At 39.4% G+C, this 22,870-nt stretch overlaps 1 long non-coding RNA gene across 1 annotated transcript; it reads right to left on the bottom strand.

Annotated features, from left to right (window-relative positions):
• Positions 1–13,937: 13,937 nt before the first annotated feature.
• LOC145984372 (uncharacterized) lies at positions 13,938–18,446 on the bottom strand. Its single transcript, XR_014441301.1, has 2 exons — positions 18,025–18,446; positions 13,938–14,191 (listed from the first exon to the last, which is right to left on the bottom strand). It is a non-coding gene; the product is annotated as an uncharacterized LOC145984372 (long non-coding RNA).
• Positions 18,447–22,870: the final 4,424 nt, after the last annotated feature.

Below are 22,870 nucleotides of genomic sequence, written 5' to 3' on the forward strand. Positions count from 1 at the left end.
CCCAAAATTTTAAAATCAAATTCAAATTCAAATTCAAATTCAATATTCTCGTTCTTATGTACGTTTAACAAAAATGTGTAAAAATGCTACGCGAAAAGGACAAGGAAAAAGCTCCTTACCTCTTCAGTCACACAAAGACAAATGCTGGGATTGTACTTTTAACAAGGACCGCGGAAGCCTCCCCTTTTCTTGTCGCGATTAATCTAACTGTACAGGTAAGCGACGTTTTATTAAATCAATGAACCTAATGCGAAAAGTTGCATTTTTGACTGTAGAAGCGTGTTGCCAAATCACATTCCTGAAATGGGAAATGTATGAAGCTTTGCCAGCGGCATTACTCACGACATGTGCGGTTTCACACAATACAAAGAGTTTATTTTGTTAATGTAAATAAACAGTGTGGCTGTAGCACAACGCATAAGTTGAGTTCTCACAAGAAAATAAACGCAAGGAAAATTTGACCAGTAAGGACATATTTGAAGCAATCTTTCTATGCGCATTGACATAAGCGAGAGGGCTTATGAACACCCAAATGCCAAACTTTTGTTCCATGTTATACACATTGTAGTGCAGGTTAAACTAGGCTCTGGCTACTAGAACCACAGTCTGGACAAATTGCAATGCTTCTTATTTTGTGTACCTTTTTGTGCTGTTTCCTCTTATACAATCAGGTTTTTCCTAAAGCATGTAGCAATTTTTTTTTGACCCTCGAATGTAAATTCGGTTTGCATTTAATTGTCCATAATTAGTTCATCTTCTAACACTATTTATAACAAAACAAAATACTAAATTAAATAGGCTCGACTTTCAGAGTCGACTTAATGGTAAAGTGTTTTCCCCGATATTAACTCACTGCACAGGGTGTATCATAAGTACTAGCGCAAACTGACACAGTTGAAAGTACACGATAATAGAAGCAAAAAAGTCTCAGTAAACATGGGTCTGCAAACGAGCCGTTTTCGAGATAATTGCGAATGTGTGGTTCATTGTTTGTAAACGTCGTCCTAGTTGGTAAAATGTCCTCTTCGTTGCTTTAAGGTTCCATTTTCACTACGCAGTATAGAACAACTGACGTGACTCCCACAGTACGATTAAACTGTGTACTGATTGTATCCATCCTGTTTGATTACAACGCCACCCATCGGAAATGTTATGTTTTGTAAACAAAGAGCAAACCTTGGAACACTCAGTGTTTACAAAATGCAATCAGTGACGGCTTCTAACCTCACATTCGCACACATTATTAGCATTTTACCAACTAGGATGACGTTTACAAACAATGAAATCAGTGTCGGCTTGTAACCACACATTTGCAATTATCTCGAAAACGGCTCGTTTGCAGACCCATGTTTACTGAGACTTTTTTGTTTCTATTATTGTGTACTTTCAACTGTGTCAGTTTGCGCTATTACTTATGATACACCCTGTACAGGTAGCCCAAGTGCTGGCGCACCCATGATCATTTCAATGGTAATTTTTATCCAGTCATTAATCGAAGGCAGTGGCGTGCCTAAATATTTCATAATGGGAAGCGTTCCTAGTACTTCTATTTTAGAAGCCAATATTTTTAGCATCTTTTCATACAAAGGTGTCTGCAACTGAATCGGGCGATTTGGCAACACCGTTTTTTGGCCATTTCCAGTGGAGTAAGGCTAGCGGAAACCGCCATCTTGTCGGCATTTTGTTAGAAAAGAGCCATGGAGACGTAGGAACTTGATGCTAGGGCGACTTTCGTCCCTTTCAGCGTATGACGTCATCTGACGTGCAATATCGCAACCAGCGGGCAGGAAACACACAGCAGGGTTTTGTTTTACCGAATAAAATATTTCGCGAAAGGTTTTTGAACCCTTTTCTATTGCTTGAAAGTAGAGTGCGAAATCCACGGAAAATTTCCACCTATCATCCAGTGGCGTGCTCAGGATTTTTGAAAGGAGAGGGGGGTCTCCCCAATGGGGCAGTGGTAGCGTCGTTGCCTTGTAATCAAAGGGTCCCGGGTTCGATACCCGATGGAGGCACATAGTGGTTCGGATCCCACTTTAAACTGTAGGTCCAGTCCCAATTAGCCTTACTGTGCATAAAGTGGACTTAAAACAAAAATTCAATTAATCAATCGAAAGGGGAGGGAACGGGGTTCGTATATTTTTACAGTATTCAGCACGCATTTAGCCATTTTTTTCTGACTGTGAGGGTTTGTTTTTTCAGGAATAACAGGGTCAAAGCGCTGGGGGGAGGGGTATGACCTCTGCCACTGCTACCGACGATCTTATCATAAACCCCCCTCCCCTAATTATCCTGGAGGGAGAGAATTTGTTTTTACATCAAAGATAAGCAATAAGAATAGATTCCAGCTCACGTTCTCAAAACGGAGTTTTGTTCCTGAACGATTGATTCACTTTGGCAAATGCTGTTGTATGTATTTGTCCATGAAGGCAAAAATATTTCAAAATCAACCCATTCACTGGTGGATCATGTATTTATTTCTTAGGAAAGCTGGCGCGTTTATTGCGAATGTATTTCTGGAAATCTCATTTCAAAGCTCCTCTGCGTTTTTTAAATTTTCTGCTCTTCAACGAGCCCGTATTGCTCCGTAACGAAAAGAAACACGCAGGTGTGTGACGCACGATAATATGCGTGCTCAAGTTCAAACTAGGTCAAATAGAAGTACGGTATAATTGCCTTTGAACTTTTACAACGAAGAGAATCGCAGAATAGATACATTAAATGTGACCGAAATACACCTGTTAACCAGATTAATTATTATTGCTATTATTAGGAAGACGTTATTGTTAAATTTTATAGTTATGGTTGACGATCAGTGGCGTGCCCAAGGTTTTCGAAAGGGTATGTCTTATTTTTTTTCAGTAGTCTGCCCTACATTTTGCCATATCTTCCAGCATTATAGTTATTTCTTTTAGAGATGCTGAACCAAAGGGTGGGGGTATAACCCCCCCCCCTTGGGCACTGTTGACGAGGGTACGTGGTAGCGCTGAACGAAAACAAACAGTCCACGGTCGATTACCAAGCTGCATATAACATTCAATAAAGATATAAACATTTGGTTACAATTTGAAGTGTTCTTAATATACCCCACATACGTATTTAGAGCACTTGAAAACACATTTACACATAGCTAAATTTGATTGTAATTATTATTATTGTATTGTTGAAAAAATATTAAGTTCTTTAAGGATTTTTTTTAAGAATACCATCCATATGGACTTGACTAGTAATTTATACACCACCCCAATTTTGTCTCGTTTGATTTTATTTTTGTTACTTAGCATCATTTTCCGCCACTTTTGGCTAATCACGACGACGGGGATGAGTGATGATATGATGCAATTGATGAAGCGACACTCACAAAGACCAATCAGGGTGCGAACCCCGACCCGCCTCTTTGCGCGCTGTGCTCCAAGTTTCTTGAACGCACCTCCAAAAGTCTTCAAGAACTTCCCCTTTACGAACTTGTATGATGAACAGTTTTTGCAGTTGGATTCGATAGCTTGTTTCAATAAAAGTTGCTTTTTTTGTTCCTTCTTTATAGAAAAATAATTCCTTTTCCACTGCTCTCGTTGTCGTTTTGTTATTTTGCTTCTCGCCGACCTCCGTGCTGGAGTGGTTAGCACAACGCTCTGCGTCACCAGGGATTCCGGGTTCGAATCCCTATCTGGCCATGGATGTTTGAGTTTGAGTGTGTGTTTCGTTTTAAGTCCACTTTTATGCACATGTAGGCTAATCGGGGCTGGACCTACAGTTTGAAGTGGGATCCGAACCACTGTGCAATGTGCCTCCATCGGGTATTGAACCCGGGACCCCGGCTACGTTTTAATACCATGCTGTTACCAGCAAGGCGGTGACGTTACCACTACGCCATCGGGTCTCAAATCCGGGCATGGGTGTTCTTTGTGAGTGTCCTTTCATCATTTCATCACTCATCCTCATCTTTGCGATTAGCCAAAAGTGGGAGAAAAGCGAAGTAAAATAATCTAAATCAATCAATCATCTTTCTTCTTTTTTCTGTCAAGTTTATTCGCGACGGTGAGAATGAAAGATGAATGAACAAACAGTCCTTAGCCAGAATTCGAACTTTGGAATCCTTGTGCGCTGCGGTAGCCACTTCATCACGGAGGTTGGCGCTGTTCCACGTGTGCCTGCTGTTTCCTTGTTCAGGATTCTTGGAGATTTTTTGTCCTTAAGGAGTAAAATGTAATGGCTTCCGGCTCATGATCTTGAGAGCTGAGACTGTACAAGGTTTGGCGGATCCTTCTGCGAGAACTTCTCCCCCTTCTTGTGAGCTTGTTTTCCCCGTGGCTCGCGTGTGATTACACCTGGTGTGATAAATGAGAGAGCTCCTGGAATCAATAGCATCTCTCTAGAAACTGCCTCTTGTGTTCAGCCGCCCCTCCCCACTACTACAACTCTCTTCTCTCGGCCCCAAATCTATCAGCAACAGATCCGAGAAAACCCCCGAGGTAGAACGAGGAAATTGAGGTAATCGCAACTTTTATCGTCTTTAGTTGGACATCTCTTTTTTTTTCCTCTGTCGAAAAGGGAGAAGCTGCGACCAAACACAATTCCTCTGTTTTATTTCTTTCCCCTGCTTCTTCGTTGATTTCTTTCTTGCTCGATTCTTCTGTTCTGAACGAACAAGGGAAGATAAAGTAAACCTGAGCCAAGGAACAGATTGTCATTTATTACAGCACTTGATTGTTGTAATCTTTTCATGATTAAAATTTTGTATTTTTCGTTCCTCAATGAGGAAAATTAAGCGATTTAAACCTAATAGAGGTTGATTTGTACAGAGACAAGATATTATCTTTCTCATCTCGTATTACAAATACCGGTTTTTTAAGGTCTCGACTAGATTTGAAATGCTTTTCCCAGTCTCGTCTAGATTTAAAATGCTTGCCCCAGTCTCGTCTAGATTTAAAACGCTTGTCTCGGTCTCACCTAGATTTGTTTGTCTTCATCTCTAGATTTCTCAGTTTCGTCTAGATTTAAAATGATTGCCCCAGTCTCGTCTAGATTTAGAACGCTTTTCTTGGTCTCGTCTAGATTTGTCTGTCTAGATTTCTAGATTTAAAATGTTTGTCTTAGTCTCGTCTAGATTCAAAACGTTTGTTCCGGTCTCGCCTATAGATTTAAAACACATCTCTTGGTGTCTACTTGATTTAAAATGCTTGTCCCGGTCTAGTCTAGATTCAAAATATCCCATGAGTTTGGGTAGCGTGGAGTGCATGTGGATTATGCCTTAGGCGTAACTTGGCGGGGATAAGGGGGCATTTCCCCCCCCCCCAATTCAGGCTTTGTAAAAATTTACACTATTTTCAGCCGCCTTGGACCTGAGTAACAAAGTAATAAACATTAATTTCACAAATGTCAGTTAATTAGCAAATAATCCTGGATGCTATTTTTACGGGAAGGAAAACTTTTTGATTTTGCACCCCCCTCCCACACACACACACAAAAATAGGCACCACGTTACGCCCATGGATTAGGCTATCGCCTTGTAATGAAGGGGTCCTCAGTTCGATTCCAAGTGAAGGCACATTGCACAATGTTTAGGGGCCCCATTCTAAACTGTAGTTTTAGTGGTGATTAACCGATCTGGACATAAAGTGGGCTTAAACGGATTTCTTTTCTGCATCGAATGCACAAAAAACATAAAGAACTTTCACATTATCCTGAAAATATGTTATAGTCTTGATCCACTCAATAAGACAGGCTCTTCTACGTTACCTTACGCTCAAAATTTTCCATATTTTCCATATGCACCATTATGAATATTTACTTATTTTATGTTAATCTACTTATATTCTTTCTTGTTTTCAGGTAAGAACATCAAACTCACCTGCTCTCTCTCTCTCTTGTGCATAGGCGCCGACTCCATGGGGCTTAGGGAGGCTCGAGCCCCCCCCCCCAATGTTAATGATGTGGGGGCAGAGCCCCCCAAATAATTTTGCTTAAGACGATCTAATGTATTATTTTTCTTCTCTTGTAAAGTTCTCTGAATTGTGCCACATGAACTTTAAATACACATTTGAAATGTTCTAGACCATCAACTTTGGGGGGGCTGAGACTGCTAAACCATCAACTTTGGGGAGGGGGGCTATGACCGGAGACAGAAAAACACATGACTTATTACTATATACTAAGTATATAATTATTATTTACTATTATACATATATTAATCAGAGACATAATGAATTTAGCCAAGGACTTGTTAAAGACTGTTTGGGAATCCCCTAAAAGAATGCAAATATTTAGGAATATTATTGATGTGAATGAGAAGGCTGGCCATACAGGACTGCGACCACTTTGCCCTCGTCGGTGGACGTTGAGAGCCTCCAGTGTGGAACAGATCTTAAGGAACTATGTAAACCTTCTCAATTTTCTTGAGAAATTTTCTGAAGAAGATTCTACTGACGCAGCATGAAAATGTGCTGGATACCTGGAGACAATGCTTCACTTCAAGACATTTTTCTTTCTCTCCCTCTACTGCCATGTGATGGGTCCAATAGAAGAGGTAAACTGTAAGATTCAGTCTCCACGCGTTGGTGCTGCAGAAGTGGAATCAAAACTGAAATACTTGACCGACATCTTCCAAGAAAAGCGAACGTGTTTTGAGCAGTTCTGGCTGAAATCACAGAGGGCAAACCGAGCCTAGTTGATGAGCCAGAATTGCCCCGGCAACGTGGCGTCCCTAAGAGACTTCAAAATGCTGATGCTGCCAAACATCACAAGTTCTACACTCCAAAATAGTATTATAAATCAATATACACTGACGTGTGTGACACAGCAAAATCATGTGTTAAACAAGGACATGAATCTACAGGACTACAAAAAATAACAGCCGTAGAGAATGAATGCATCTCAACTGTGAACAGTTGCACAACAAACTTTCAGCAAACGCGAGAATTCTTTCGCCAAGATTTGGATGCCGATAGGCTCTCCTTACACATGTCCATGCTTGGTGATATCGCGAAACAGAAGAAAGTGGTTCTAACTACCATGCGTGACATAAGGAAGTTTCTTTTGGAAGACAGCACCCTCCAGGAGCTTCTGCTTGAAGTTGCCAAATTCATAATGGTCCTCATGATAGGATAGTGAGGACAGCCACAGCTCAAAGGTCATTCAGTGCTATTCGCCGACTAAAGACATATTTGAGATCTACAATGAGGCAGAAGAGACTAAGCAGCTTAGCGGTACTCCACATACATCAAACTGTGCTTGATAATTTGGACCTGAGACCGCTCGTTAATGAGTTCATAAAAAAATAACCCACTGCGTAGAGCAACTTTTGCTTTATTTTTAAATCATGTTCATATGTTTTTGTTGTATATGTCACTTTATATCTTAGTGTACATGCTATTTTTTATTATTGCAAAATTAAATTTATAAAGTTAAATATTGTAGCAAGAACAAAAAAGTAAAACTATTTTCCTGCGATTTGTGTTAGCATTTATGTAAATAATTAAATGAAACTGTTAAATATTGTAAATATTCGTTATTTTATGGGTACGTCAACACTAAGGTTATTTTCAACCCATTACATGTCTGTTGCGGACATTAAAACTAAAACACACCCATGCCCTCGCCGAGACCTCTGGATCAAAGCGAGTTGAGTCGACCAGCCAACACGCTCGCCTACCGAGGCTGGCATAAAACTGTTAGGTTGGTCTCTTAATGTAAATACATACTTTTCAATAAAAATGTTTATTGTTATCTAAAAAACAAATGAACAGACACAAAAGTCATAAACAGACTTTGAAACATTTTCTAAACGTTTTTCATGTTACATTTCATTTGCATGAGGAATATAATAGCTGCTTAAAAACTGCTATACGAAGACGTAATTTTTATTTTTAAAAAAGGGAGGGAGTGAGTCATTCATTAATTTATTTCAGTGATCAGAGCCCCCCCAATAATTTTGACAAGTCGGCGCCCCTGCTCTTGTGTAAATACAACAAATTACATTATTTTTCGTGTGTACACACACACACACACACACGTTTCTTAACACTAGATTACCTGAGGTTTTAAGATAAGGCGCCACATATTCTTGATATCTGCAATACTGCCCAGTATTCTTGTCATAGAAAATTTCTCCTGCAATTAGGCTAGATTACTTACCACGGCAATTATGAACACGCTTTTAATAATTTTTGCACTTTTTTTTCCTTACACTTATTTTCATATTTAGTATGTTGTAGGAACTATATTCTGTCCCGGTATATCTGGAGCAAGCGAACGAAAACAAATCTCTGCGCAAGTAGTGAAGCGAGACAGATCCGCCAATGAACACGTGAGAGGGAATGGGATTGCGTGGAGGAGGTGAAAGCGACTGCAGTTACCAGCCTTCGCAGCAGCGTGTACTGCTTCGCTTTGCCCACTCGGTTCCCCCTTCTCTGCCGCTATGCGCGGTCTTGCTCCAGAGATAAACGGGACAGAGTATAGTTCCTGTATAGTCGAATATGGGGATCGTGTGATCCTAGACTTCTTCATGTACGTAAAAGTTAGGAAGGCCAGAAAGTTGGTGTTGAGTTTATTTAACTAAGTGATCTGTTGTTTATATTACTAATCTGTGAAAACGTTGCTCAACCATCTTGTCTGATTTTGGGTTTTTGTACCTGTTTAGATCTTGATTAAGTTTTTCTGATCAAAATTTTGAGCTTTGTCCCATCCTAATTAAGATTTTGAGCTATATTCCCCACAATTAAGAAACGGTACTATTTTCCCACCTGATTCACATCGCGAGCTCTTTTCCTCTGATTAAGATGCCTAACAATTAAGCCGGACCCTATGGCCGAGCGGTGTCGACCTCCGTGGAGGAGTGGTTAGCACAGCGCTCTACAACGCCAAGGTTTCTGGGTTCGAGTCCCGGGTAAGGCATGGGTATTTGTGTTTGTCTGTCCTGAGGAAAATCGAGGAAATAGTCCAATTGATGTGAGTGAAAGTCGTGTGAACGATGGGGTATACTTCTTACTTTTTTAGGAAAAAAAGTGGTTAGCACATCGCGCTGCGACGCCAAGGGTCCCGGGTTCGAATCCCGCTCGGGCTTGGTTGTTTGTGAATGTCCATTCTTCAATTTCATCATTTCATCACTTATCCCCATCTTTGCAAATTAGCCAAGAGGCACAAAACGCGAAGTACAAAAAACTAAATCAATCAATCAATCTAACAATTAACACCTGATTAAGATTCCGATCTACTTGCTGCCCGGTTTAAATTTCCAAGCTACTTTACATCGGATTAAGTCTCTCAGCTATTTTCCCTCCTGTTTCGGATCCCAAACTATTTCTCCCCGTTTTAGGTGGAAGCTTATTTCCCCCTCTTTCAGATCCCAAGCTATTTCCCCACAGTTTCAGACCACACAGTTTGAGATCTCGAGCTATTTTCCCCGGTTTCAGATCCCGATCTATTTTCCCCCGGTTTCAAATCTCGATCTATTTTCCGCACGTTTCAGTCCCAAGCTTTCCCCCTTTTTGGACCCCAAACTTTTCTTCCCCCCCCTTCACCGAGTTTCAGTCCCCAATCTCTTTCCTCCGGTTTCAAATCCCAAGCTATTTTCCCCCAGTTTCAGATCCCGAGCTACTTTCCCCCAGTTTCAGATCCCGAGCTATTTTTCCCCAGTTTCAGATCCCGAGCTATTTTTCCCCAGTTTCAGATCCCAACGTATTTTCACCCGGTTTCAGATCCCAAGATTTTATCCGATTATGATCTCGTTCTAATATACGCAATTGAATGTTTCCAGGCAAGTTAAACTTAAGTTGTCGTGGAGTAATTTACCTGATTTGATTAACTGAGTTATTTCACGAGATCTGACTCTTCAGCTATTGCGCCTTATTAAGTTTCTAAGATATAATTTATCTCCTTAGATGTATAGATACAACTTTTCACAGGCTTTTTCACAAGCTGATGTACAAATGATGTAAATTTGTGGCAAATAAGGAGCTAATGTACCATGTAGAAGTTATGAGCATTTGTTGCAAACTTACGTAAAGCTACGAGCATGTTTTGATAATAATTATCCTGAGAATGTGATTTCTAATTTCAACTAAGCATTGAGAAATGGTTTTACTACAGTAATATTTTCATTCGCAGCATGAAATTCCAGAAAAGTGGAAAAATTATACACTTTTGAAGATTCAGACATCGTTTTCAGGGAAGAACATGCAAGTGAGAATTTCAAACAGCGTTTTCAGGGAAGAACATGCAAGTGAGAATTTCAAACAATTGTTCAGAATAAAGGACCTTCTTCAATGCTGATGTAAATTTTGTAATTTTTCTCTTCAGTAGTTATCAAGATGATCTTGACCAAAAGCACTTCGTAAGCTTTACTTAGGTTTGAGGAAAATCAAACTAGAACGAAGATTAGTCAGAAGTTATATCTACTTAGTGTTGATTTAAAAAACGTAGAAATGTCCTTCCAGAGAAGTCGGCCTCCGTGGCGGTGTGGTTAGAACCTCGCGCTACGACACCAGGGGACACGGGTTCGAACCCTGGCCTGGGCATGGAGTATTTTGAGAGTCCATTCATCAATTTCATCATATCATCACTCATCCTCATCTTCGCAATTAGCCAAAAGTGGCAAAAAAGCGATGTGTAATAAACCAATTCAATCAATCAAAACGTTCGAAAGATGCTTCAGTCAATATTAGAAATAACTCAGCTAAAATGCATTATCTTGAGTTATGTCCCATGCTTAGCATGCGACAAGAATAATACAAACCTCGTCGCTTCATTACAATATATTTTCTGGACTACACAAAGCATTTGCATATTTAGATTAAAACTACCAGGCATCTGGAAATAAGTCGGCCACTGTGGCGGAGTGGCTAGCACATCGCGCTATGACGCCAAGAGTCCTGGGTTCGATTCTTGGCCTGGCCATGGACTTTTGTGAGTGTCCATTCATCAATTTCATCATATCATCACTTATCCCCATCTTTGCAAATTAGCCAAAAGTGGCACAAAAAGCGAAGTAAAATAGAGCAAATTAATCAATGAAGCAAGTATCTGGAAATAAAATAATTTCTTTAGAATACAGGTACGTATTCAATATATATTCGCTTCCAATAGTAGTGGTGGTGGTGGTTGTAGTAGTAGTAATAATAATAATAATAATGGAAGTTCAAAAGTAAAACAACTATAAACATATTCACTTATAATGAATTTAGTGAATACTAAAAGTTGTGAAATTTTTCAATTCAGCGACTTGTGTGGTTTTAAATCAAGCAAATTTCTAGTGAGAACCATTTTATTGAATTCTTGGCAATCATACAGCATCGAAAATACATAATGTAATTAATTTTCAAACAGTACAAAACAAATCCAATTTCAACACCTTGTCCTTTTACAGCTGGCTAAATACTACTCTCCTCTTATCATAGGAACTACATTATTTTTTGCCATAACAAATACATTGTTAATTTTTGCATATTTACTTTCAATATTTTCACCAACAAACATAATGCATTGCGCATTGACTAATTTACCCAGCGGAAAAAGATGTATTTTTCCAAATTACATTGATTTCGACAATGGAATAGAATGTAGACAAAATAAATGTAGACCTATATAAATTACGTAAATGTAAACCTATATAAATGAATGCAAGCGACGAAATACAATCCTACCTATTTTTCTTAAAATATTCCCTTGCAGTGATTTCGCCAACAGACAAAGTGGAATGCAAAAATAATTACTTTCAATCAAGCAATTTCACACAAAAGGACAATGCCATACAGTCAATGGCAATTAGAAGACAATGGACCAAGCATAGTTTTAAGTCGCGTGTTCTCACAAATAAAAGCATACACATAAAATTATAAACGAAAAATCTATAATGAACTACTACTGGAACTTTGTACCTGTAACTGACGCATATAATAATAACAATATCAATACTGGACGCATAATGTTTGTACTTGAACCGTAGTCAGGTGCTTTGGCTTCATCATTCACCTTCTTTCACATACATAGTACATTCATTAAAAAATACAGCTTCAGTTATTTTACCGAACACAATATGTTTACGAAACTACGACAAATATAGGGAATAATTTCTTCATTTCCGGTATAAAACATTGGATAAAAATTATCATAATGCTATAAAAAATTCATGGATTTGGAAACTGCACATTTAACTTTGTTTAGCTAAATGAAAATTCCGAAATATTTTTATTAGAGTTTGGTTCAAATGTCTGTCTAATCATCATGTTGGACGTAAACTGAAATTTATGCATTGCATATGTTTAGGTCACTTGAATATGTGTAAAATAATATCAAATGTAGCACAAGACTAGGTACAGGGAGATCATTTAAGATCGAAAGTAAAGCTGATAATAGTCATTCTTATAACAAAACATCAAGAAGCGTACTTTTAATTAAAAAGGGTATAACACTAAATCCCTAAAATCTATTCTACTTCACCATAAGTATACACTTATTCTCAGACAACGTTTTTTAAAAAAGAAAAGTTCAAGATTTACTTGAACCTTGTGTTTTTTTCTCTTTTTTTTTACTTGCAACTTTTTTAAAAAAAGAAAAGTTCAAGATTTACTTGAACCTTGTGTTTTTTTGTCTTTTTTTTACTTGAAATATATATTTGTAAAAATATTGAAGATCCGAACAGCCTTAATTAGAAAAAAAGAAAACCTGTCCAGTTCACAACCAACAATACAAATTCTTTAGTCGACGTATCATCTTGCAGCAATATTTGTAAAAGTTTCAAAAAACACTTGAATAGCATTCAACATACATTCAACCTTCTCCTTAACTTTTCCACGCATTAATAATACCACCTACCACAAACCCATAACAATTCTGAATGGCATATTTACCTGGCATATTTATCTGCAGTGACAAATCAGGTATATTCATTCAAATTTTCGACCTTGTTTATCTTACCTTCCTCATTATTCAAATTTTCCCAAACCAAAATACACATACATAAAAATATATAGAATACCCCTTTGATTTTTTCATTTGAAAACAGGCTGTTTAAGAACAGAACAAATATTAAAATAACACATAGCATTAACACAAGCTGACTAATTACTTGCAATGTCCATTTTTTAAAAAACGACGAAATTTAGCACCATTACTAAAAAAATCAGATATTTGGAAAAAAATGTGCACATGTAATCCATTTTTCACCAAAAATTCCAATATAATATGTAAGTCTTGCTCAAACCACTATGGACGTGAACTGTGTTATTATATGTTTTAGGTCACTTGAATATGTGTAGCTGTTTCTCCTTGAAACAATATCAAACGTAGCACATGACTAGGTACAGACAGATCATTTAAGAGCTGCAGTAAAGCTGACATTAACTTTTCTTAAAACAAAAAAAAATCAAGGAACCCAATTTCACTACAAGTAATACGCGTATGCATAAAAATTCATCTAAATAATATATCTTGAAACAACCTACTCAATTCACAACCAGCAATGCAAATACCAAAAAATTCTAACTGGAATAGGTCTCCTTCATAAAGCTGCATGTAACACTTGACATGTGTAGGTAGCTGTTTCTAATTAAAATACTATCAACTGCAGCACATGACTAGAAACAGAGAGATCATTTCAGAACGAAAGTAAAGCGTAGGTTAGCTGTTCTCATAAGAAAATACCTATAAAGCAACACATTTTAGCCACAAAAGGTACATCATTACATTATTGTACCTTAATATATCGTATTTACATTTCTTTTTCAACTTTTTCTTAAGTTAAAGATTTACTTCAACTATCATCTTTTTTTTTTCAGTTGAAAGACTATACAAAATCAAGATCCAAACAGTCTTGATTTGAAAAAAGCTGCCCAGTTCACAATCAAAAATGTAAATCCTACAAAACTTCAAATTGAAGTAGCTAGCACCTTCGTAAAACTACATTTCTAAAATCTGCATGAAACTTATCACCATCTTGAATCCGCCTAAAACTTCAGTCTCTAAGCAGTCTTCTACTCTTAAAACAAATCGTTCCGAAAACACAACCACAACATTCTAACTTATAAAAAATATACTTCAACCAGTATATTTGCTGTTCATTTCGTTTTAAAAAAATCAGTCTTATTGTACACACATCATATTGAATAGATTATCCTGCATCCATAGGAAGGAACCTCCAAGACGTAATCAGTCTTCATCTAATAACTCTACCAACAAAATCACAGCCATATGTTTCCTGAAATGACAGAAAATAAAACTTATACTTATCGTGAGGCTTGGAAATCAATAACTTCAGTTCAGTACAAAAATATTGGACCGTTTGTTTACTAACTAGTAATATTTTATTCCGTGGGAAGAAAAAGTAAATTTACTTTATTGTGGAAAACTAGAAGTCTATTTTGTCCTTTATTCATGTGACAGTCAGATTTACCGTCACTATTATTATTATCATTATTATTCATGTATGTAGCGGTAAAAAGACGTGTTGATTCAAAGTGTTGAGAGTTTTAATTTGTAAGATTACATATGTGATTTTTGCCAAGCCGACGGGAGGAACGAGACGTTCGCGTGTGTTAAGGGCGAGCACCTGAAGGGTCACGCTATGCGTCTAAAGCTTAGGAAATTCGACCGTAATGACAAACATTTAAATATCTCGGTTTCCAACGGTCAGATTCATGTGAAACTTATACCAGCGCAGCGGCATGTGTGCAAGGACGGGTGTGTGGAGTTTCGTCACGATCAAGCGACAATTACGGACGCCAGATCAAATCGGTTCTAATTGATCAGTTTGTGGACAGCGATTGCAATTGAGCTATGGGCGACAGCCAGGCGGAAGCTTAATCCGCGCAAGTAAACTTCGGACACGGTCCGTCCTAGTTTGGAGACAATAGAGCGTGGTGGAATAACCTCTTCGGAAGCGTCACTCCAACGTGCGCCTAGCGTCCTTTTTCAAAATCAAAATAAAACGAAGGACATGGTTTTTCGTTACACAGTCTTACCGCGATCCTTGTAGCGAGAGCAGCTCCGGGCTACCTCTCCATATACAGTTTTGCCGCGATTCTTGGAACGAGAGAACCTTCGTGCTACCTTTCGTGTACAGTGGACTTTGTTGTGTTGTGCGAACACCAGTGTGTGTGATAGGCAGTAAGTCTACACGAGTGCGCCTACCTCAACCGCTGGGGGAAGTTGAAGCGAAACCGTGTTTCCGTGATTACCTTACGCCATTTATAATTTTTGAGAAACGAGGAACACCGGAAACTATGGCGGGCTAGAGGGAGAAGAGAGATGAGGGCGTTACGTCGATTCGCCCGAGGTCAGAAGAAACTACGCCGATGATGCCTATCCGCCGCCATGGAGAGAGAGAGAACGTCGAACGCCGCCCTATTGATACGCCGACGATGCCTACCATCCGCCACGTTGACGCCCCGACGACGCCTACCAGCCGCGACAGAGAGACGTAGAGAGAGATGTTGACGCCCCGACGACGCCGACGACGCCTACAACGACCGCTCAGATGCGACGTCCGAACCGCGCCATACCACGGAGATCCACCGATCCCGAGAGGAAGAGGAGCCGGGGAACTAGGTGTTTGAACCCTTTTTGCATCTCCATCGTCGCGACCAAGGAAACCTTCCGTGTGAATACTATGTGTTTTTCAATCGCCCATAACGACGCCAGGATGCACCTCGGAAGCTGAGAGTTGGTAATGTATTCATCTGTGTGATTGTCAGCACGCGACGGCCCGATTGATTTAGAGAACGCCCTTGAAATTCGTCGACATTTTGAAAACGCCCACTCAACTCGAAATTTTATATCAAACTCCCGTCGCGCTTGTCATTTGTAATCTATTCGTCTCAGGTCAATTTTTCTTATTCCTTGTGATATTTTTTTTATGATCTTAAATTCATTGTTTTTTGTGCTCCTTTGTATTTGTTTAAAGTGCGTACTATTAGAGTAAAGCGCCGCCCGCTTAATTGCATATTCTACTTGAGGTTTGTTCATTTTTATGTGTCAGCGCTGTGTCGCTGCTAGCTATGTCAGGTCGCATATGTGATTATTTGTTAAAGTATTTGCCTGGTAATATGAATTGCTCGTCGCGGCGAAGTGTTTAAGTCCCGCCTGCTAGAGAGTATATGTTTGCGCCACTCAACGGAGGTTATTTGTTATGTTTGGAACCGCGTGAGGTCTTGTAAAAGGAAAACGTCCGCCCACGTGAATGTAATTGCCGTTGAGACGCCTTTGTTTATACTGGTCAAGTAATGTATGTCACCGCGCCGACTAGTTTCTTTTTTAAAAAAAACAAGTAAGGGCTGGCTAGGATTAAGTAAGGGCTGGCTAGGATTTAAGTAGCACTGGAGCAAAATCACAAATGACCTGATTAGACAAAAAGTAAGATAAAATTAATTGAGAATGCAATAATTAGGGCTTGTCGTCATAAAACCTGTACATGTCATGTATAATTTCTTGTGTCGATGACCCCTTGAGGATTGAATCTGAGAGAGAATGTGAGAGTGCAAGTGTGGGGACCTGTAATAATTCCATTTTTGTTGGTTATGAATAGAATATACTTTTTATTTTCACGTTAATTTTGGGCTATATCATTTTCGTATGCATGTCGCTACCCGTGATTTTCAGGTATGCAGCTAGCCGCTTCCCGGCTACAGGTAAAGAGGTGGTAATTTGAAAGTACATATGTCTTTGTTTTTATTCGATATGGCTTATTACTATGCACTGTTGGTCACCGGTTCCTACACACGAACTTAACCTGGACCGTAACGCTATTTCGCTTGTCCGAGGGAGATTTTGCCGCCTCTATCTAGGTAGTGGTAGCATTTGTTTTCCCGGGCAAGGGAGGGCGTAGCATACATTCAGACACAATTGTCAAATTGTGGGTTTTTAGTTGTTGTTTTTTTAAATTATAAAAATCTAATTAAAATATTGTAATCCTGTCGTAGGTATATCATTTATGAATGTATACAATATATCCGTAAAATGTTAATTGATTTATTTTTTCTAAAGCTAACTACGTCATATTTTTTAAAAAAAATAAAATATATGTAAAAAATGAAAATATTAATGTTATAATACCATCTTTATTTTACAATTCGAACACTTAGTGGCAGTGCATGGCAGTGGATGCCATTTTCGTGAACAATCGTTGAGCCTTTGACTCGCGACCCCCTCCCCACTTTGTAGTTTGTTTCAATGCTATAGGTGGGGAGCAATGGGTTACCATCGATACAGAAAGGAAAGAAACTATGCACACAGCTGAACGATATTTCTTCAATCTAAAAATGTGCTATTGTTCTTTCCCAATTTCTCTTTGGTTGTGTTTGTTACTATGGACATCGCATAAATTATGTTACAGCGTGTGGAGAGCTCTGAGAAACCAGAGATCACGAGTGAGTTTGGCCGACCTCTGTGGCGGAGTGGTTAACACAGCGTGCTACGAGGTCAGGGGTCTAGGGTTGTCTCGGCCTGAACATGGGTATTCTTTGTATCACTTCATGAATTCCATCATATCACTCATCCTCATCTTAGCGATTAGCAAAAAGTGGCTCAGAAGGCTTTTACGCCATGTAGTGTTGTGTAGTTGCGGTTTGGGCAGTATTTTCTTTGATGCAGGTTAGCTGAGGTTAACAACCCACCAGTCTGAAAGCATTTCACAAATTGGTCTTAGATCAGATGAAGGAATGAAGGAACGTCGTTTTTTATATTGTCGCATGCCAAATGTTACAACAGATAACATCTATGAAAAATTAAGGAACAATTTGTTCATCTGAACTCCGAATTCATTATCGTTTGGCGTGCTCAAATACCTTAGGTTCTAATTTCTTTGGAAAAGAACTAGAAAGGAAAACATTAGGACAGGAGATTAATCGACTGCTAGACGACACATTGTCCTCAAATATAGTGTAAATAATTTCAACAAAGGTTGATCACATAATGTGATACAATTGTCTCTAGCGTTTAGGAAACATATCTTAATTTGACACATTACTAAAATTGCACACGGGTTATAACAAGACAACATGCACAAATAAATTAAAAGGACACAGAAGTACATACCTGAGCTTTCCTCCTCTAAGCCTCCTTATTAAACTTCTTCCTCCTTTCCCTTTTCCGCTTCTTGAGCCGCTTCCCCAGGTTGAACACATCAGCTTCTGGATCTTTAGTACTAGAGTCTTCGCTTGCTGAATATCCAAGAGTTGCACAACGAGTGTGAAGAGATCCCAATGATTCGGAGATGCGACGTTCAGGGTTAGGTTCAAAATTAATGTGCTCTGCATCGGTTGTAGGTGCGTTTCCAGGAACATTCGATGACTTTTGGTCTTTACCCTGCTCACATGCGAAATAGCATGGTCGCTGTGTTTTTTGCGTACGTCGTTGTAATATTACCTCTGGAGGAATATCTGACGTTCCTGGAATTGGGTTAGCACTTTGATCGGTACTTTCATCTTGAAAATGAATCCACCTTTCAGTAGAAGTTTGTTCTTCAGAATATTGTGCTTGTGTGCCTCGATTCTCACCATGTTCTCGTTCACTAGCTTGGACTTCAAAATACGGATTAGGTACGTGTGAAAGCTCAGTGTCACCCTCTACTTTAGCTCCTGTGTGTTCATGTCCTCCAGCATCGTTTTCAACATATTTATCACGTGTGTGTGAAAACTGATTGTATTCACTTACTCGAACTCCTCCTTCCTGTGTGAGCGGAAATTGATTTTCCCTGGCGGATTCTTCATGACATTGAGCATCCTCGTCTGCAAACTCATTGGTTTCTTCAGAATATTGACCGTGTGTGTACGGAAATGGAGTGCCCGCTCTTCTACTAGAATGTTCTTGATATTGGTCTGTAAATGTGTCTTCAAAAGCAGCATTTTCGAACACACAATTTCGTCGTTTGTTTGTAGCAGCGGGAGTTTCAGGTGTGCCCAAATTATCAGATAAGTGTGAGATCACACTTGAAAGTTCTTCAAAACAATAGAGTGAATCTGTTTCTGGTCGCCTCTTCTTTATCTTGGTTGGTTTCCGAGCATCTTTTGTGGCACCTCTATCCTGATTCTCATAATCATTAGCATGTTTGTTGCTTTCATTTTCTTCATAGTTGTTTCCTGACTGTTCGTCGTGACGCGATGAAGCTGGAATGCACCATTCACTTACTGCTGGTAAGGATTCGGGTGATCCAGAAGAACGAACATCATCTAACCATTTGTTGATGTACTCCAATTTGCCTTCAGGTAAATAATGATTTCCTAAACTTTGAGTGAATACATCTTGGATAGGTGGTCTGTGATGAAACGGAATAGGTTTTCCACTTTGGACGCATTGTTCCCTGAATTTCTTGCGCATCATACTAGATGAGTAACATGTTCGTGGTACTTTTGCACACGTACAGGGCCCGTTGAAACTAAGAGGTATGTCCATTAGATTTTGAAGCGGATTGTTCACTGATCCAGTTCTGGGATAAAATGGTGGTACTTCAGGATTCAACAAATATTGGTGGTTAATCCCTGTTTCACTGTTCATTGACGTTCTTGACTGGTTTTGAATTTCCGCAGTCTGTGTGGAAGATCTTCCAGAAACTTTTTTAGGAGGCTCATCAAGAGGCCTTTCCTCCCTTTCTCTTCTTTCCTGCTTGTGCGCAGAACTTCGATTTGATTTTGCGACATTGTCATTCGATTTTGGAAGTGCCTGTAAATCGACTCTGTTAGGTGTTCCACCTTCCGTATTCCATTCATATACTTGTGATGCGGAAGTTTTCATGAGAACTGTGTTTGGATGTCTTTTGTCTTTAGACTTCTTCTTCGGTTCTAACATTTTTGGAAATTCTGCATCATATGTGAAATCTCTTCGAGAAACTCTTTTTGGAAGCTTCTCAGTATACTTTCCTTCTTTTTCCCTCCTTTTCTTCGGCTGTGTAAAACTTTGACTTCGGAACCCGCTTCTACATTCGGCAACACTGTCATTCGATTTTGTAAACGCGTGTATATCTCCTCTGTTTAGTGTTTTATCCTGTGCATCTGTCTCAGGTACTCCTGAACCAACTTTAGACCTTTTCTTCTTCGGTCGTAACATTTTTGGCAATTCTGTATTCTGTGTGGAATCTCTTCGAGAAACTCTTTTGGGAGGCTTTGATTCTATTTCTCTTCTTTCTAGTTTTCGTGCATAACTTCGACTTCGTAACCCTGTTCTAGGTTCTGCGACACGGTCATTCAATTTTGGAAGTGCCTGTAAACCTGTTCTGTTACGTGCTTCATCTTGTGTGTCTGTTTCAGATACTTGTGATCCAGAAGTTTTCATGAGCACTTTAGTACGCAACTTTGGATCTCTTTTGTTCTTAGGTCTTTTCTCCTTCGGTTCTAACATTTTTGGAAATTGTTCATCCTGTGTGGAATATCTACGAGAAACTCGTTTGGGAGGCTTATCAATATGCTTTACTCCTCTTCCCCTCCTTTTCTTCTGGAGTGCAGAACATTGACTCTGGAACTCGTCTCTACATTCGTCGACACTGTTATTAGATGTTGGAAACGCATGTGTATCTTCTCTGTTAACGGTTTCACCTTGTTCATCTGTTTCGGGTACTTGTGATCCAGCAGTACCAACGAGCACCATAGAACTAGACATTTCAGTTCTTTTGCCTTGTGACCTTTTCTTCTTTGGTTTTAATACATTTTGGATTTCTGCAGTCTGTATTAGTTCTTTTCGAGACACTCTTCTGGAAGGCTTATCAAGATGTCCTTTCTCCCTTTCTCTTCTTTCGTACTTGTGCACAGAACTTTGACCTCGGAACTCCTTTTTTGATTCGGCAGCACTGTCATTTGATTTTGGAAACACGTGTACATCTGCTCTGCTAAGTCCTGCTTCTTGTGATCCAAAAGCTTCCGCGAGCACAGCGTATGTTTTGTCTTTAGGCTTCTTTTTCTTAGGTTCTATCATCTTTGAAAATTCTGCATTATGGGCGGAATCTTTTCGAGAAACTCTTTTGGGAGGCTTATCAAGAGACTTTGATTTTCTTTCTCTCCTTTCGTGATTCCGTGCAGAACTTTGACTTCGGAACTCTTTTCTAGATCGGGTGACTCTGCCATTCGCCTTTGAAAGTGCCTGTAAATCTGTTCTGTTAGATGGTTCACCTGGTGTATTACGTTCAGGCACTTGTGTTACAGAAGTTTTCATGAGCACTTTAGTATGAAACTTTTTATATTTTTGTTTGTCTTTTGAGCTTGTTGTCTTTGGTTCTAACATTTTTCGAAGTTCCATGCCCTGTGTGGAATCTCTTCGAGAAACTCTTTTGGGAGGCTTATCAAGAGACTTTGATTTTCTTGCTCTTGTTTCGTGTGTGCGTGCAGTACTTTGACTCCGGGACTCTTTTCTAGATCGGGTGCCACTGCCACTTGCCTTTGAAAGTGCCCGCAAATCTGCTCTGTTAGATGTTTCACCTGATGTGCCACTTGCAGGTATTAGTGACACAGGAGTTTTCATGAGCACTTTAGTATGAAACTTTTTATATTTTATTTTGTCTTTAGAGTTCTTCTTCTTCTCTTCCTCCATTTTGTGCTCTAAAATGTAACAAGAAAAGGATATATTGACACATTTTTTTCCAGCACAAATAATATATATGTATGTAAATTAGGCATTATTGACCTTTGACGTTCAATGATTTTGTGAAATTGTTTCAAATGCGTTTATCACGGAACTGAATTAATATTCTAATGTAACTGTATTTATCTATGAAAACTCATCACAATGTAGTCATTTCTTTGGGCCAGTTCACTCAGTTGAGAAAGGAGTAAGGGGTTCGTCCGCATAGTAATTAGTAAAAGAAATGGTATGTATGACTCAATAAAACAGTTTTTTGTGGCACCACTGGTTTAATAAATGAATAAATTTGGAAACTAGAAACGAGAGAAAGACAGGCAGGCATTTGCAACTAGAAAGGAGAAGGGGACAAGCATTGCAAAGTAGAAACGAGAGAGGGACAGGCATTCGCAACAAAACGCGCGGCCATGAAAATAGGTGGCTGGCCAGAATTGCACTGCTGCCACATATGGGAAAAGCAAAGCGAGAGCGGGACAAATGTCGCTGGTTCCTGCGCACTGCAACGTGAACCGGGCTGCATTGCCTAGTTCGAGCGTCAGACCGATCTCTCTCTGGGGCACTTCTATCCCTTCGAGCAAATACTGTCAATTTGAATCACATGCAGTACAAAGCCTAACTACGAAATCTTGCATTCTCTTAAACCTCCGAACACACTCCGACGTGGCAACATCGCAAACTTCTACCACATGGCCGTACGATTAGAAAGAAGAAGGAACAGGCATTTGCAAAGTAGAAACGAGAACGGGACAGGCATTTCAACTAGAAACGAGAGCGAGACGTGCGTTCGTAAAGTAGAAACGAGAAAGTGACAGGCATTCGCAAAGTAGAAACAAGAAAGGGACAGGCATTCACAAAGTAGAAACGAGAGCGGGACAGGCATTTGCACCTGTAAACGAGAGCAGGACAGGAATTTGCACAGTAGAAACTAGAGCGGACCAGGCATTTATGTACAAGTAGGAACAGATCGGGACAGGCATTTGCAAGTAGAAACGTGAGCGGGACAGGCATTTGCAACTAGTATGGAAAGGACAGGCATTTGCAACTAGTAGGGAAAGGACAGGCATTTGCAAAGATGAAACGAGAACGGGACAGGTATTTTCAAATTAAAAACGAAAGCGGGACAGGCATTTGCAACTAGAGACGAGAGCGCAACACGCATTTGCAAAGTAGAAACGAGAGTGGGACAGATATTCACAAGGTAGAAACTAGAGCGAGACAGGTATTTTATTTGTAAACCGTGAACACGCTTCGTTTCGAGGGCCAATGGTTTATGTTAATTACGACGTCAGGGCGTTGTCTATTGTGGGGAGGGAAGCAT

This window comes from Lepisma saccharinum, chromosome 2 (assembly GCF_977018435.1).
Source record: "Lepisma saccharinum chromosome 2, izLepSacc3.1, whole genome shotgun sequence".
Classification (NCBI taxonomy): Eukaryota; Metazoa; Arthropoda; class Insecta; order Zygentoma; family Lepismatidae; genus Lepisma; species Lepisma saccharinum.